Consider the following 12,692-nt stretch of genomic DNA (forward strand, 5'->3'; position numbering starts at 1 on the left):
TACAGCGCGTACGTGAGTTTGTGTGAGAGACAGGCTTCTTTCTCCTTTCAACCTCCCTTCCTCTTCGTAGTCGCCCTGAAGCTAACTTAAACAATTAAGTTAAGTTACAAATTAAAATTTTGCACACAGCATTATCGTGTAGTGCGTGTGCGTTTGTCTGTGAGACCAGCTGACTCTTAGACTCTTTGAGTCGCGTTTCGACTCAGGCTAGTCCTCCTCCTCCTTCCTGCCTCCACTTGCGCTCCTGATCGAGACATCTCGTGAACAATAAGATTGTTTTTGTTTTTCAGTTTTATTCATTGACAGTAATCTTATTTATTACCTTATTTTGTATTGGAATGTTACTCTACTATGTTTATGCTAACGTTTTCTTATATTTTCCCACCATATTTGGTGGACACCAAAGGGGTGAGTTTGGGAAGATCTTGGAACGGATTAGGCTATTTACATGTATTTTACGCTTCGTATCACATAAAAACCCTATAACATAAAGGGCCTCGGATATATAGTATATACACTGGCCCTGTTTTTACAGTAGTTGGCATCGTTTGCAGTATTATTGCCCAAGCCTAATCGCTGTACATGTATGTACAGACAGTAAGCAGAAGAGTTCAGTACATTATACCGTACAAAACTCCACGCATGCATGGGGCACACTACACTGTAGTATCACAATACTGTATGCCTATCCAGGAGAAACAGATGCCCATGAACTCTCATCCCTTCAGGGTTGTACAAAATGGACCAGTTAGCTAAAAGCTGCAAGCTGTTGGCGGTTAGTGCTTTGGCCAGCATGGTGTGCCTGATGAATCTGTGTGTCATCACATACAGTGGAGGCTATCACTGCTCATCTGCAAACATTTACACAACTGGAGGGGAGCGAGAGGTGGATGAAAAATGAATGATGGCCTCTACTTGTAAAATATCAGGCACATACCCTTGTTCCGGGCGGAAAGAAAGAAAAGGAGTGGTAAAAATAGGACGTCCTGTATAGATTTGATTTCAGGTGAGGGTGTTTCTCAAGATACTTACTGTGTTGTTACTTTCAAGAGTAACACAGCACACAGTATAGGTGGTATCTCTTTCACGTGTAGGAACGTGCAAGCATATATACAGCACGGCTATTGGCAAGGAAAGATGATTGTGCACGTGGATAAAGTGTCTTTATTATCCCGACGCCAGAGGGCACGTCTGAGAATAAGGATCAAGGCTGTGGATGATAATACACCTGACCACCACTGCATGCAAATGAGTGTGACTCTCTCTCTCTCACACACACACACGCACGCACGCACGCACGCACTAACCAATTCCCTATAGATAGAATGGTCATGACTGTAAAACGACAGAACAAACAAATAACTAGCACAGCCACTTCAGCACAACGACGCCACCTGCTGGTCGTACACCTTCCTTTCAACAGGCAAGACAGCTACTGTACATCCATAACGCTAACGGTCTCATAATAAAATCTGGGAACATGTTCATTGCACGATCTCACCCAAATGCTGCGAGACGAGCATGACGTTGGCTCCCTCAGTTCCACTGTGATGATGAAACGTCTTCGGCTCTCGTCTGACCCACTTTGCGTGTGTTTTACACAGCCTGCCTGCAAGTTGTGCATGGCTGTTAACAAAGTATGTGAAAGAGACGTTTATATCCCCTTGTGTGTCCTAAGAAAAAAAAAATAGACCCATTTGCTGCAGAGCAAAGCTTTGCTTCAGCAGCCCCTGTAAAAAAATATATATTTTTTTAAAAATTCAAACACAAGGGCCAAGATGAGGCAACGGCCTCAACTGATGCTGTTGGAGGCAACGGTGCACACGCAAGCGTTTCCTAAAATATATCATGCATCGTTAAACAACGCAAGAGCAGTAATCACAGAGATGGCTTGACGATGGCATTGAGTAGTTAGGGTGGCTAATTGCAAGCCTCACTAATCACCGGGGACTAAAACACTAGTGTGGTACATAGGATTTAGATGTAATTTAAATGACGGTTATGCCGTATGTACCCTGCCACTCGCCCAAAGACAACTGGGATAGGCTCCAGCATACCTGCAACCCGAGTGAGGACAAGCAGTTTAGAAAATGGATGGATGGATGGTTATGTCAGTACCATTATCAGCAGAACTGTTGCAATGAGAAACACTAATTGCAATCAGAAGAAAGCATCCTATTAGGTTTAGATACAGTATGATATTGGCACTGGCACTTATTCATAAAGTATATGAATAACTTGGAAATTCCTGAATTAACCACACAGAACACAATTTTAACACAGCATTTTGTCTGCAGGTCCAGCTGGCAAAAGGGATGACCTTTAACTCGGACTCGGTCATATCCCGACTGGCTACCTTTGAAAATGACTCACACCGATTCTAATGCAAGCCTTCCTGTCTAGCCAGACGTAACGCTTCCGGCAATGTCACGACTGGCTTTACTCTTTGGGGTCCGGTTCTATGCGCCTGCTGTCTTATCAGCTCAACTCACTTAAAAGGAAAACATGCAGCATATGCACGAACTCATCGCTGCATTGGGTTCACAGTTGAGAGCCAGTACACGGCCTGCATTAAAAAGGCTTTCGAAAAGTATAAAGTAAAAATGCTTTGTTTAATTGAACCTGTATAACTCTAATCCTGGAGACTCCTGGGTTTTTGTGATGCCAGGTCAAAAACCACAGAAAGTTACCAGTAAAAACATTAAGAAAAATCATAATAACCAGTAGGAAAGGTCAGATTCCTTAGTACAGTACTGTATGTGTCATATATATACTTCAATTAATGAATGACCTTCACTGATGGAATCTTAACAAGTAGCCAAGCGTCTTCCTGCTACTGTTTTTAATTAAACAGTGGTTAAATTCTTTTTATACTTGTATTACCGCTAATAATTATTAGCTATGCTTGTACTAGTGATGGGAGAAACCAGATTGTTTAATTCCAGACAATACCAATGGCTTCTTTGGCATTTTTTTCCTATACTGATACTTACTTTTTAACGTTTTTATTCCAATAAAACATGACAAATACTGGCCATTTAACAAGTTCAATGTGTATTTTTCACAACATATTAGTCATACTGAATTACTTACATTACTAAAGAGTTGAAGTACCACCATTAAGGGATGATGATGTCCGCTAATTAAAATATCATTCATATCTTTTGTTCAACTTCAGTCGTGATCGTAAAGGTTAACATTCTGAAATCAATCAAACAGCTGCTATTAAAACTGAAGATGATTAAAAGTAGTGCTGTCAAGAGATTTCACAAATGAAGAGATTAATTATATGTAATTAATTGATCTGATGAATCTGTTTTTTATCTCACCTAAGAACTGCTGAGAAAAGCAATGAGATATGAAAATACCTCGAGGTGAGTATCTGCATATGTTCCTTTGTCAATCTCCAAATTAGATAAAACTGATCAATAAAAATACAATAAAGCATCAGGTCCGTATAAAGCAGACATCAAAAAACAGTACAAACTTACTTTTTTGAGCAACACAGGTATTGAACACTGAGCCAGCTGAGGTCAAGTGTTCTCCAGTTGGGTGAATTGGAATTGTTAACCCCTCGTCCCCCTGCTGTTCATCGCTACCCACTTGGCAAGAACATTCATTTGCCTGCCAGTTGCAGACTTGCAACACGAGTTGAGTTGAGTTTATCGAAGAGCTTTGCCATGGCTTGCTAAATTGCTATTGTCTTCGCTGTTAATGTTAGCGGTGGCTGCGCTCGCGACTGGGTGCTTTGCGCTGATGTGGTAGGCTCAACTTGAGCTGCTTCAGGCGTAAGCAAACTCCTTCTTACAAAGAAGGCATGTCACTCTCGCTTTATCAGTGGTGCAGTTGCAGCATTTTTGAAATGTAAATTTCCCATTCTTGGACAGACAACTGTCACTCGTCCATTTTCACATCTCCCCTCCGCTACTCACCGCTCCTCACTTAGCCCTACTATGGGAGCCTATCAGCCTATGCTAAACAAGTACAAATGCAATGACAGCCAACCAATGTCCACTTCAGGGTGTGACTAACTGTTATTTTCCACCCCCAACAAGTCAAGCACAAGAAGCCCAACACATAAAAACAGATGTTATAAAAAGGCAACTCGCATACAGAAGCTGTAAAAATTTGATTAACATCATAAAAAAAACGCACTACATATGACTAATTAATTAATCGCAATTAATCCTTTAATTAATTTAATTAATTAATTTAATAATAATTTAATTTAAGCAGGTTGCAAAAATAGAATAATATTTAATAATATATAATAATACTCCAGCACAGATGACGTTGCTACATCAATGTATGATGATGCTTGACTTGATCTCTACATGTTTGATTTTTATTCTTTTTTTCTTGCCTGCTATGCTGCAATTTGTCAGCATGGAAAGCAGGTTTGTATGAGAACAAACACATGTAAATGTGTGAAGACATGCATGAGAAAGGTGTCATCAGCTGCATGCAACCACCAGTGACTAAATGTGAGAAAGGGGAAAAATAGATTCAGACGTCCCCATTAATGTTTCTGTGGTCAGGTTCAAGTTCAACACTGCAGTGAGCATTTAAACCCCATGAATTACCCGACACACACACATGCGCTTTTATCATTCTCTGTGCTTCTGATTGTTCTTTGGAGTTGAATAAATGAATACTGAACAGCAATCCATCCAGCTCGTGACTTGCCATTCTCTACCACAACGTTAGGGGGCAGTGTTTTCCACAAAGTGAGCAACCGCTGTTCTTGTTGACAAGCTATTTAATTTCCTGTGTAGCCGTAGTGAACAGTGGCAACTCAGTGACATCCATATTGTTGATAATATAGATATCAGTGCATAGTAACCCGCTACATTTCACTGTTGGTAACTAACGATGTTGTAGTACTTGAAATAGTAATGAATTCCATTACCCATTACTGGAAATAGTAACGCGGTTATTTTCAATGCTGTTACTCGCAACATTGCTCAAAGAAAAGGAAAGTGAAAAGTGAGGTGAAATTCGACCCCGTAAAATGCTCAGAAAGTGGGAAAATGGTATTCATGATCATGTGACAGGGTCTTCAACTATGAAAAGGAAAATGATAACTAAACAGTGTAGTGGTCTGAATATTAAAACGTCCTCCTCCCGCAGTAAACCTGTCTCTACCTCCCTTGCAACGCCCCTTCTTGTGCGCAATCCAAACACAGGGATAAAAGTATAAAGTTGTTCTCTTTTTTTGATTACTCTTTCATTGAATTTGTGTATTTAGTCTTGTTATTACTGTATTTCATATGTTCTTCATGTGTTCTGTGTACAGTGTGTTAATTTAGATATACGTTCCGACTAAAACTCAATTTGCATCGTCGTTGGAGGAACGACCGGCGGGGCTTCGGGGGAGCTTCAAGGGCAGCACGCCCCAACCCGGGCCCCAGAGGGGCTTAAGGGAGCCGGCCCGGCTGTTTTGAAATACATAGTGAGTGTCAAAATGATACAGTCACTATCCGTGGTGCTGAACTGCTTTGAATTTGTGTTGTTTTATTAATAGTAACCATGTAACCTAATGGTTTTGCTCTGATTTGTTCTGCTAGTGGTAGGAGCAGAGCTCATACACAGACGAGGACCTCGTGTATTGTGCCATGATGTATTATGTGCTAATTATGTACTTTCTGCAATCTAGTGGAAGAGCATTGAATTGTTCGACCTGTTGCTATAAGTCTCTGGCATAGACAGATGAACAAAACATTATTTGTCGGAAATAAATCATTCTTTTTGAACCAAATAAGTGAAAATAGACCATTTCCTAATGTGCCGCGCCACAGTGGTGCGCTTCACTTCTCTGCTGATACTTGTTTAAAGTGATGCTATCCTGAAAACTTGTACCCTTGTGCACCATCCCACCCACCCACGTTCTAGCTTCAGGTAATGTTCCCGACATGTTCTGCAATTAGCACAGTGACATTTAGGAAGACTCAGGAGGAACATCGATTCCATCTGCAGGCTGCTGCTATGACACCAACAGCATTGTACTGTAATAGTAGACCAACAACCTCTCTAAAGTCATTGTCATCATTTTCAACAGCGGTTTTTGTCTTTGTCTCAGAGGGGGGGATGGACGGTGGCAGAGGAGGAGCAGGGAGGTGAGGTGCCTGGAAGAGAGATGGATGGAAAATAGGAAGGAGGCGACAGATGTGGGCGAAGCAGGGGCAGCTCAGACTGTCATGTGCAAGTGACAGTGGCAGATGCATTACCTGCCTGCCTTAGCGTTACGTCTCCATCCCCACTGAGGCCACAGTCTCTCTTTTTGTCTCACACACACACACACACACACACCCACACACACACACACAAAGTTGATTGAAGCCAGCAGTTGGCTCCTCAGCAGGCGTAGGCCGTAATGACTGTCCGCCTTCTTCGATATCAGCCCCCGCCTTAATGAACACACACACACACTGATACAATAACACATGATGCATGTGAGCTTCCTATGCGTTCTCCCTGAAATGTCACGCTGGCAAAGGCATGTGTGTTCCTCAGGAGAGCAATAAAAGCTGATTGGAGTTAAAACCGTCGGTCAGGCCACCCCGCCTTGGCATCTGTCGGACTCTGCAGCGGGCCAAGCTGTCATCTGTGAAATGAAAGTGAGAATGGGAGGAGCGGGGGAAGTCCACACGGCAAACAGAGACGCAGTTTGCTCACATTCAGAAAAAAAAAACAACAAAATGCTGATGGAGGAAGGGACAGACACACCTGACCTTTAGATGAATCATTCGCTTGTCCGTGCTCATGTATCACTGCCTCCCAGCTATAGCGGACAGGGGTGATCCCTTTGACCCCCTCCATCCCCCCCTTCCGTTTTCCAAGCTACCTCGTCCCTCTCTTCTCCGGTCTTCCACCATCACCCGCTGCTGAACCCACCCCTCGCCTCCACTAGCTATTTCCCCCAGAGGGAATCATTTTCACTCTAACAACTTCAATTAACCTTACCCGTTCACGCACACACACACACACACACACACACACACCACTCTCATATCAGTCACAAGTGTTAAGGTCCCCGGACTCACTGTTTATCCTGCAATATGTAAAGGAACGTGTTTCAATTAAGCCATCCATCCAGTTTCTATCACGCTTGTCCTCATTTGGGTCACCGCTGAGCTGGAAACTATCCCAGTGGACTACATGTAAACTAGCCGCCAGTCAATCACATAAGTACAACCATTCACTCACATTCACACCTATGGACAATTTAGAACCTCCTATTACCTAACATGCATGTTTTTGGGCTGTGAGGCAGATTTGTTAACCACTACTCCACTGGGCTGCCCTTTGCACATTACTCTTATATTTTTAGGCAAAAGCAAATATTAGGCTCATTTTATTTTCTATTTATTATTAACAATTTATTCAAATTTGACTACCCTGATTATTACTTATTACAAATTATTTTATCTTTAATTTTAAACATTTATATTCCTTTCTTTTCCTAAACACTTGGCATTTTCTTAACCCCTCCTGGCGCTTGATATTTTGGAAAAAAAACTGAACACAGTCCTTTTTGCATAAATACTGCAGCTGCAGCATTTATGGGTTTGACAAAAGCTTTCGATACAATCAATCACAACATCCTAATTACAAAGTTAGAAAGGTATGGAATCAGAGGTTTAGTGTTGAATTGGATTCACAGCTATCTAGCTAACAGAAAATAAATATGTGAAGCTAGGAGAATATACTTAGAATATATCATGTGGCACGCCCCAGGGGTCAATACTGGGACCAAATGGTTCAACCAATATAAATGATATCTGTAAAGTCACGAAAGAACTAAAGCTGGTACTATTTGCAGACGATACTACTGCCTCCTGTTCTGGAGATAGTACACAAGAGGTAATTTTTTTTAAAGTCACAGATGAAATGACTATACTAAAAAGATGGTTTGATAAAAACAGATTACCCCGAAAACTAAGTAAAACTAAAATAATGCTCTTTGGTAATAGCAGAAAGGATACTTATGAGCAAATACAAATTGATGGAGCTTACATTGAGAGGGTGAACGAAAATGAATTTCTGGGGGTCGTGATAGATGAAAAGATGACCTTGAAATCTCACATTAAAAATATACAACATCAAGTGGCGAGAAATACTGTACATCAACACTGAATAAAGCAAAATCCGTCCTCGATCAAAAAACAGTCCATACTCTTTATTGCTCTCTGGTATTACCATATCTAACTTATCATGTGGCAATACGGGGAAATAACAGTAAAAGTGCACTTCACTCGTTAAAGGTACTGCAAAAAAGGGCAGTTAGGATAATCCATAATGCTGCGTACAGAGAACATACAGATCCTCTATTTCTAAAATCACAATTATTAAAATTTGATGATCTGGTGGTGAAGGAGCTTGAACTGGTACGCGAGGTGGAGAACTCGTACTCAACTTGGCGCACAGCAAGGGCTCTGGAACCAGTCCTCTTGAGAGGCGCTGGACTTTATTCCACTCTGGTGTTGCCAACAGTGAGAGGCGACTGGCAGGGGTGGCAAGTCTTGTTGCACCCCAGCTCAGGGCCTGTACATTGGAGTTTAACCCTTCGGGTGGGGGGCACAGGTTCTGACTGTTTGTGCCTATGCGCAAAACAGCAGCTTAGAATATCCACCCTTTTTGGAGTCCCTAGAGGGAGTACTGAAGACTGCTCCCTTGAGGTAGTCCCTTGTTCTGCCAAGGGACTTCAACGCTCACGTTGGCAGTGACAGTGAGACATGGAAAGGAGTGATTAGAAGGTGTCCACGTGTCTTGTTCACGAGTGAGGGAAGGATGGAACACAAGATCGACAGGCGGATTGATGCGGCATCTGTCCATTGTGGTGAAGAAGGAACTGAGCCGAAAGGCAAAGCTCTCATTTTACCCGCCAAACTACATTCCTACCCTCACCTACGGTCATGAGCTTTGGGTAGTGACTGAAAGGACAAGATCCTTTCAGCGGCCAAAATGAGTTTTCCCTGTAGCATGGTTGGGCTCTCCATTAGAGATAATGTGCACTGTCACCCGGGAGAAACTCGGAGTGGAAGCGCTGCTTTTCCGTTTTGAGAGGAGCCAGGTGAGGTGGCTCGGGCATATGGTCAGGATGCTTCCCGGTCGCCTCCCTGGGAGGTGTTCAGGTCACATCTGACAGATAAGAGGCCTCAGAGAAGACCTAGGACACATCAGAGAGACTATGTCTCTCAACTGCCCAGAAATGCCTCAGGATCCACCGTGAGGAGACTGAGAGGGAACTTTGGGCTTCCCTGCTCGGGCTGCTGCCCACGCGACCCAACCTCGGATAAGCGAAAGAAGATGAATGGATGGATGGAGTATCCTACAATTCAAAAAGTGAACTATTACGTTCTACAGATTCCCTACACACTGTGAAATATTTCAAGAATGTGTTTCTGAATGTCTTTGTCATTTTGATGATTACAAAAAATGGAAATTCAGTATCTCATCAAATTTGAACAAACTGTCAAAACGTTGTGTATTGTAAATGACTGGTTCGTGCTCTAATCAGCAAATGAACCGCAAAGACTTCCCGAGGCTTTAATTGGTCTGCAATGAACTCCTGAAATCAAATAACTTTTGCACCAAATTCTACTTTGAGATACGCCTGTACAAGAGTGCCATTATTTTGAAAGTGGCACCAGCAATGCTATGAAATGATGGTATTTTCATGCAAATTCAGCACACTTTTGTTGAACGTGTGCACGCCTAACGTCTACTTATGACCACTTCAGCTTTTCCTATTCCTATGTCCTACTATAGACTTGAAGAAACGCATTTAGTGCAAGTGTCTCCTATCATAACGTTGCACTCCATGCGCAACGACGAGCCTGAAACTATTTTAACCATTCAGTTGCTTTGTTGCGCTTTTACTGCTGCTCATACTTCCAATAACACCACAGATGCTGATACAATCTGCTTGATGGTGGATTCAATTAACACCTAATCATGACCTACGGAAACCTGGGTTTTGTTTTACCTAGGATAATAAGGGAATTGACTGCAGGCAAAACAATGCACAATGAACGTGTCCTATTTATATCACACATTTAAATATATGTATAGTCACACAAGCTTTCATCCGACATAAAAAAACCTACTAATCCTGCTTTTGTTGCTGTACTCAGTAGAGCTCTCCCTGGGCTTATCAGTGTGTAATTGCTGTTGATTGGTACATTATTGCCCTGCTTAATCTGACTGTGGGTGGCTAATAAAGGCGCTCCAGCTGGGATGTTATCAATCATAAGCGGAGTGTATGCATGGAGTGTTGGAAAAGACAAGAGGTAAGAAAGGGAAATGCAGCACAAGGAAGAATGGGATCAATTCATCAAGAAACAGCAAAAAAAAAAAAGTACCAGATATGTAAATAATGCACTTAATGTCAGTGTGTTGAAATGATCCAGCTCCCCTTTCATATGATTGATGTGTCCTTGTTCATTGGCCCCGTTTCTAAACAGAGGATGAGGAAGCATGTGGGCTCAGGTGATTAGCTTGCTGTGCAGTACACAGTGAGCTGCAAGAGGTTTAGACTATCACTCCCAAGCAGACACACTGAGGTCCCAATGCTCCATGCAATAGCAGCATGCTGGCATGCATCTGACCCTGTGCAGCAAGTGGAGAAGCTAACATGACAAACTTGATTGTTTCCCCCTGGAGGCTGGTAGGGACTGAATCAGCCCACATTCTTGACGCTTGAAGGAGCTGGGAGAAAATGAAGACAAGTCGCAAAAACAATGTTATATTAAAAGAAAACTTGTCAACTAGTAGGACCAAGCGGAAAACAGCCGGTCAAGCTCATCGATTGGCTCAGCTTTGCTAGCGTGTGATTGGTCGTCCGTGCTGTCACTCTACCGGTGTCGTTAGTTGGCCTGGAGTTCGAGTTCATCTGCTACTGTCAATTGATAACGAGTTGGACATTTGTCCTGCCTGGTCATAACAGCCAGACGGATTTTAATATCATATACTTGTAGCATAACATTTAACATAACATTTGAGTCTGTGCGCGCGTGCCTCCGTATGTGTGTTTGTGCCCGTGTGTGTGTGTGTGTGTGTGTGTGTGTGTGTGTGTGTGTGTGTGTGTGTGTGTGTGTGTGTGTGTGTGTGTGTGTAAACCAGCTCACACACAAGATAAGTATAGGACCAATTCTCAAAAGTGTGCCATAAGAGATCATCAGGTGTGAAACAGAAAATGATTTGATTTCACTCAATTGGTTTGAAAATGATTATTTTTTTTACGACAATGTACTGTATGTTTGTTCGTCCTGCTCTGCCAGTGGCGTGTAGTGACAGGCACTGTCCACTAGATGTCAGGAAGTACATAGTTAACCTGTGTATCCAATTGTTGCCATTCATACATACCGTAGGTACATTGTTCATAGGTCTGCCAGACACCGGGGGAAAATGTATTACCTTTCAGGTCCCTAGAGTACAAAAAACTGCTACAAAACTGCTATACAGTACAGTACTGCTATAAAAACGAGAATTTTTTTTTTGCTTAGATATTTTAATCAACTTCAGTCCTATTCAAAAATACCAAATATGTATTATCAAAAGTACCAAATATGTATATGAACATGAGTAATGTTATCCAGTGCTTCACAGACAGGAGGTCCTGGGTTTGACCTTTCTGTGTGGAATTTGCATATTGCTTGGAAACTCTAAATTGTCCATAGGTGTGAATGTGAGTGTTAGTCTGAAAGTGACTATAAGATAGATAGACACTATTGATCTCCAAGAGAAATTCACAATACAGTATATTGCATAGTATATACAATAAGTATATAGTATAAAGACTATAAGTGTCCTGTGATTGACTGGCGATCAGTCCAGGGTGCACCCTACCTCTCCTCCAAAGATAGTACAGGCCCCCTCCCGCTCACCCGTGACTGGCACCAGGACAAGCAGTATAGAACATGTATAGAAAATACCATGATACAGTTATAGGTTTCGTTTAAGATGGCACCACCTTCCGGTGAGCTGCTTGTACTCAGTCATTTGTTGATGGGCCAGGGGTGACCAAATTCTGTCTATTTCAGGACCACAGCTTATGTTTTACTGGGCCATGGCGCAAAAATGGAAACAAAAAAAAGCAACAGTAAAAACCGAAAAAGCGCAAAAAGGCGTAATGTAGCGAGAAAAAGTTGAAATGTTAATAATACCTGGTTCCCTTTGCATGATAGTCGGCCTTTTAATCTTCTTCTATTACAATATGTTGAGTTCTGAGGCCATCAGTCAACTGGTACAAAAGGAAAATAAGAAAAACAAGTCAACACTGCTTACTAGTGGCCACCATGTGGTACAGCATGTGAGAGCAAACAATAATGCAACTCAACACTAAGAATAATACTAATAATAATATCCTTTGTCACCTATAATATAAAGGTGACATGCATGCTCTTTTTCTTGAAATATATACATAACTTCTTAACATATCCCCATTGTTTTGTTTTAGCCTGCTTCCGAATTTTAAAAGTATTAAAATAATGGCAAAAGTTACGACACCCCGGCATTAAACAATTGGCATGTATGCAAAACAATTTACAGCCAATTCGTGCCAATACACTTTTATTTGAAGTATGGAATTAACAGCACTGTGCAGAACAGGCCAAAGTCAGCAGGGGGTGAGGACGAGTTCAAATGCTGCACATGAAAGCACGAGTGAAGTGAACGCCTTGAACACACCA

Source organism: Dunckerocampus dactyliophorus, chromosome 5, assembly GCF_027744805.1.
Source record: "Dunckerocampus dactyliophorus isolate RoL2022-P2 chromosome 5, RoL_Ddac_1.1, whole genome shotgun sequence".
Lineage (NCBI taxonomy): Eukaryota > Metazoa > Chordata > Actinopteri > Syngnathiformes > Syngnathidae > Dunckerocampus > Dunckerocampus dactyliophorus.